Source organism: Physeter macrocephalus, chromosome 2 (assembly GCF_002837175.3).
Source record: "Physeter macrocephalus isolate SW-GA chromosome 2, ASM283717v5, whole genome shotgun sequence".
NCBI classification, from domain to species: Eukaryota; Metazoa; Chordata; class Mammalia; order Artiodactyla; family Physeteridae; genus Physeter; species Physeter macrocephalus.
The window spans coordinates 43753580-43760062 of NC_041215.1; positions in this window are offsets into that span (position 1 = coordinate 43753580).

The window sequence follows — 6483 nt, forward strand, 5'->3', positions numbered from 1 at the left end:
AAAAAAAAAAGACCCCAATCTGTTGTCATCTAATTACCCTTGGGCTTTTCCAAGATGTAATGTGGGGTTTTATGCAAAATTCCAAGCTACCATGCAACTTTTTTTAACTGTAATGAGGAGGAATTGTTCCTAACCTTCTTTACTTGTTGTGCTTTTTGCTCCAGAAATGCCAAATCTTTTAAGAGATGGTACAACTTTGAGTCATTGGCCTGACTATACAACTTTGAGCTTCATGGCATGTCGATTTTGCCATATTTATAGGAGAGCTATTCTGTGTATAACAGCTCAGAGTTGCAAGTAAGACGTGAATATGGTAACTTTAAGAAATATCTGTGTTGTATTTGAAGACTGTTTGCCATAAATCTGAAGTTTGAACTTATGTATTTCAATTTGGTTTGCTTAAAATAATGAATTAATGTAACAATTTTTTTAAACAATATTGTAATCTCAGTTCAGAATTTAACTGAAACTATAGAACCCAAATGATTTCTATATAGTAAATTGAACTGTAAAGGTAAAAAAAAATAATAATAATAATACATATTAACAGGTATGTTCTGATTTCAAGTTGAAGAGTCAAAGATATTTCCATATGAAGTCAACACATCTATAAATTAGAATTAATGACATAATCACAGGAATGATAATATCAAGTTGGTGTTTATAAACAAGGCTTATTTAAGAATTTTATGGACCAAACTACTACTCCCAGAGATTTCCCACTGTACATCCAAGCATACATATTACAAAGCACCCATATTTCACATTGAACACACACATACACACAGTTTTATGGATTTTTATAAATTAGATTTTAAAATTATATAGTTATAACTTATTTATTTGTAATTGACTAGAATTGGCCATGATTCATGAATAATTAGAAATCCTTTTGATGTGAGAAAAATCTAGCCTGCAAATTCTTTTCAAATATAATTCCGTTTTTACACATATTAAATTTAACAATTGGTGACAGTGTCAAATTTGTTATATTTGTAGCTATTGAATAAAATATTTATTTAGATTTTGTGATTTTATATTTTTGTATTTTGAAACCAATACATTTTTCCCCCAGTCTCTAACATTTCTATAGATTCTTGAGAAGCCTTGTGTTCATAGCACCTGATATTTATAATGGCCCAGTTTATAAAATCCTTTAAAGTCATAAAGTATTTTAAAAATGCATAGGGCCTTGAAGAAGTATTATTGTGTCATTGTCGCTTTTTGCCTCTTGTCCTCAATAGCTAGATTACATAGGTCCAGGATCTAAGAGGACTGGCCCCTAATATCAACAATTCCCATGACCTGCTTGTGGAATTCATACTTCTCATCCTTGAAAATTTAGGCTGTGCTGGATTAGAAGGCCTGGTTTTGGTGTTTTGGTGAGAGGGGCTAGAGAACCACAGGCAAGGGACCCAGCTAAGGTTCTGCTGAATCTGAAGCTATGATAACCACCCAGTCAGTTTAGGCTCCTTATGCTGACCATATATGCAGGAGTGATTGACCCTGACTATCATTAAGAACTAGAATTGCTGCTACACAATGGGGACAGGAAGGACTGTATCTGGAATGAAGGAGATTCATTGGGATGTCTCTATGCTAACTGTCAATGAGCAAGTGCAGCAACCACAGTCCAAGAAGAGTAAAGCCACTGAGGATTCTGATTCTTAGAGCATGAAGGTCTGAGCTGTCACTGCAGTGCTGGCTGAGGGTGAGGGAAACCTACAACAAGTGATGGAGGAGGGAGATGAAAAATACCAGATATGGCCTTGGCATCAGCAGGGACTAGAGTTTATACCACTAAAGCTCTTTGAAGGTTTTCGTAGAGATTTTGGCTGGCTACCACCTTGAAGGTTCTGTGATGATTTTGACTTAAAGTAAGGCTTGAGCAGAGCTGAGCAGTGTAAGGGGTGGACTTATCTGACAGCTTATGTACCTTGCTTCATATTATCTTGGCCCACCTTTTAAATTTCAGCACTGCTGGGGCCACCAGCTGCATACAATTATATCCTGAGAGCATCGTTCTTCAACTGATCCTCATTTCTCTTGCTTTCTACCTTGGACATTCTCTGCTACTTCACAAGAGATGCTCAGCCATGCTGATGCATTAAAAAACCTGCAGCATGAGGTATTACCACCCTGTGGAGCATCCTTGACTAAGGATAATAGAGGCTTGTGGATAAATGCTCCTATCTTCTTTCCTTCAGTTGTATAATCCTAAGGTACATTTACACAGACCATCGGAGTCCCCAGTGGGACTGACCCTCAGGTACTTACTGTGATGATTATCTTGGAGATGTACCCTTTTTCTCTGTTTCATTATTCCTAGTTGCCCACACTTGTTCCCTGGGATCGCTTCCTAAAATAAACTATTGAAAATACTTGTACATAAGTCCTTGCCTCAGGCTTTGAATTTGGTGAAACTAAGACTAAAAGATGCAAACTGTTGTTTTTTTTTTCTCTGTCCAGAGTCTATTGGTTTTTTTCCTTCTGCAAGTGTCTGTGTGTGTGTAACATAAATTTATGAAATCAATTAACTTTGAGATTTTACAGGGAATGATTGACAGACTCAGTTCTCAAACCTGGCTGGTCATTGAAATTGCTTGGGGACCTCTCCCTTCCAAACCTACTACATTAAAATCTCCAGGGTTGGGATCCAGAACCTTGCATTTTCTTAAAGTTCTGTAGTTCACTCTATAGCATTTGGGCCCAAGAACTACTGGTTGGGATGCTCTAAGTCTGTTCCAGTAACAAAATATTGAGAATCTATGAGCTTTTAAATACTCTTGAGCAGGAGCAGGGATGCATAGTGTCCTAAATTTCCTTTAGGCAGAGAGAGCCAGAGGAAAGGCAGAGGCACACAAGTTTTTCAAAGGAATGTTTGCTCTGTCAAACTTCCCACAAAATTGACCTGATTTACGTGGGGTGCCCAAGATTTTGGTTTGGATTTATATAAATGCTTTGTGAAGTTACTGGCTTGTTCCCTATTTGAAGTTGGTATGACGTTGCTTCAAAAGTTCTTTCTCTTCCCTCTGTAGATGATTATATACTTTTCTTCATCTGGGAGTCATCTATTTGTTTCCAAAGGGGGTCAAGTTCATGACACAGAGAGAAAGCAATGATACTATTACATTACTACTTGCTTAAGGTCCTGAGAATATTTTTCAATGTGTAAATTCTGTGACATTTGAAAATGCTCTCTTTAAGAGTATCAGCTTAAGAATCAGAAGGGATGCTCCCCACTGATATTGTCTGAAAGAGACTCTCAGAGAATTTTATGAACAAGGCCATTTATCCACTAGGCACTATAGGTACAGCACCAAGGCCCTCAGGCTTTACAAGGTCTGTGAAGATGATCCAGAAAGCACTCCCTCACCAGTGCTTTCCTTTCAAAGTGTGTCCCCTGTAGGCCCTTTCAGAGACACAGCCTAGGGGATGGTTCTCAGCTTTACGTAACAAATCCACTTTAACATTTACATGTTCCTGAGCCTTCCATTTCCCCTCTTCCCCCATTACCCCACCGAGACAGTCTGGTGAATCTCTATTGCATTTGAGTCCCATTGTTGTGTTCAGGCTTCAAGGAGACATCCTAGCAGTGTATTAGGACTGGTTCCAGGTATCCTCGCCAGAAAGAATATTAAACCCAGATTCATGGGACAGTGGTCTGATCTCAGTAAAATTCTTCCTCATCCAGCCTTATATTCAACTTTCAAGATCCATTCACCTGCTCCCTCCTTCTGGCACATATAACCAGGCTTGTGCCCATGGTAGAAACACTTGATGCAGGGAGATAATGATTCCATCAGAAGTGAAGATATAGAGTAGCCAGGAGGTTGGTGACCCTCCCCTAGGGGTCTGTGCAGGTCCTACAATTCTTTGGTTTTATATGCTATTTCCTTCCTTCCTAGCAAGGGCTGAGTTTACTTGCTTGGGTTGTGCTGTAACCTGACTCCAATTTTTAGTCTGGAGGTTATGAGGGGAAGCAAGGCGATCTTGAGGAGGACAAGTGTCATCCTACAAGGTTCTTTCCTCAGGAGAGGTCCTATTGCTGTTTGCAGATGAGAAGAGACTGGTTTTTTTCTGGCGAGGGAGAGGGAGCCACTTGCTAGGCTGCAAATTAAGAAGATTCTGAGCATTCCAAGTGTGCGGGCTCATCTATCCAAATGTCCCCATCCTGAGTTTTTGGAACCAGCTCTTTGAGGATTCTGACTTTGTTAGAGAGATCGATTGATGCTGTGCATTCAGTCTCTTTTGGAGCTCTGCTAACCTTATTATTAAATCCTGCGCATGGTTTTCATCACAGCCTGGTCTCTGGCTTTAGGAAATAAGCTATATCTTCTATCTTAAAAACTACAAGAGATACATTTTCACTTTCACAGGGTATTTTGAAGTTGATCGTTGAATATGTATCTTCAGTTGACCTCTCTTTTTCTTTTTACCAAAGTATCTAAAGTCATTGACAAAAAAGTGCATACCTCCATAATTCTTGAAATTACATTGTCCCTACCATTCAAGGGCTACCACTACCACATAAGCCTATGCTTCACCTTTCACCTATGCTTCATCCAGGATGACTACCAGTGAGAGTCTTAGTTATTGTGATGCTACTGCACACCAGTGCTTGTTGCCACCTCACTTTCCACCAGCAACAGAGGGTTTTTGACCCATGAGTGAAAAAATTCCAAAATCCCATCCCAAGAGTCTGCTTTCTAGGGCCACTTCTGGTATCCACTGTCTTAACCTCGGTTTTTCCCCAAAGTGTGAGCCTGAGAGAAGAGCTTACATCCATATTATTTTAGGAAGTGACCACAAGGTATTGGGAAGAGTGTAACAGGCAAGCAGGGGAAGTTAATTCAAGAGGGCATTGTTAAGTGAATGAGTTGGGCATCAGTTTGGGACACTGGGGCTTGATACCAATGGGGTCCCTTTGAGGAGCTATGCAGCATATGCCTAAGGAATGTCTGCTTAGGAGACACAAGACAGGAGTGTTTGTCCAATGTACCCACTGTCTCCCTTCCTCCATTAGTCAAGGTTTGCCCCAGGGGGTGTTAACTCCTCATACTTCCAGGCTTGTGTCCTGTTAGAAATGCATGGTGTCCCATATGGTGTTGCAGGGAAGCTCTGGGGCAGCTGAAACAAGGTGTTGTCAGGTTATTCCTCCACATGGCTGTCGCTTCATCACTGGCTAGAGTGAAAAGGTGAGCCAGGAGGACATGAGGCGGAACACATCTGATGTCCCATCAGGACCCATCCAAGAGCTTGTCTGTTAAGTTAAGACCAGAACAGAATGTAAAAAAAAAATCCATCAATGACATATATCTTATGGCGTGTGTGCTACTCTATTTTTTAACGTATGTGTAGAAAGATGATCCCATTTTGTTTTCTTTCCTTTTATTGTTTTTTTAAAACATTTAAACCAAGGCAATAAAAAATGCCCATAGAAGAAGGCCACTTGGGTATTCCAAAGGGTAAAAAAAAGATTAAAAAATGAAGAAAGGAAAGTAAGGGAAAAGCCAATTGCCCAAAGGACTTAGAAGTAAAATCTACCCTTGAATGACTGACTTGTCTCTAAGATACCCCACCCCTCTGTCCTAGGTGAACTCTCCCTCATCCTTCAGGCCCCAGTTCATTTCTCCTCTGTGGTTTGTCCAACTCCTTCCACCTTCTCCTGCTCAGCATGTCCAGACTTTCCCCAGAGGGTCACTTGCAGTCTCCTCTGTGCTCCCAAAGCCTTTGATACAAACCTCCATTCCAGCATCTGTTGTATTGTATAGCAGCTCTTTGGCCTTCCTAATAGATGGGGACCTCTTCTCATTTTTTACCCTCAAAGCTTTTTCCAGTGCTTCATATGAATTTCTGACATTAACTTATTGATCATTTAGCAGATGACCTTTCAGGCTCTGCTATGTGCTGGGAACAGTGGGGGAGACACCATGTTGTAAGACCCAAGTCCTATCTCCAGCGGGAGGGAGAGAGATCAAGTGGACAGTCAAGAGGTGACTGATTAAAAGTCCAACCCCCATTATAAAGCCTGAAATCCTAATTTCAGCTGTTAGACTGATGGTCCTGAGCTGGTGAAACCCATGGGGGTGGGTCAGGGAGATAGTTCTTCCATCAGAAGTGAAGACATAGAGTAGCCAGGAGGTTGGTGACCTTCCCCTAGGGGTCTGAGAAGACACTTCCCACCTCATGCAGGAATGTGTGGGAGGGGTCCCAGAGTAACGTGCCTCTGCCTGAGCCAAAGTGAGCCTGGGATGGGGGGAGTGGGGTGTCCAGGGTATGGAGCAAATCAGACTGTAAAAGCCTGTCCAGATGAAATGGTGTCTGTTCCCCAGATCCAGGCAGGACTATGTCCCTTTTCAGCAGGAAGTAGCCAGAGAAATTGTCACCCTATTCCCTTGAAGATTTGAGGGAAGTTAGAACAGGAGTGGGGATTAATCGAGTGCCCCTGAAGCTGAATTCCTTTACTGAGTTTACGATTAA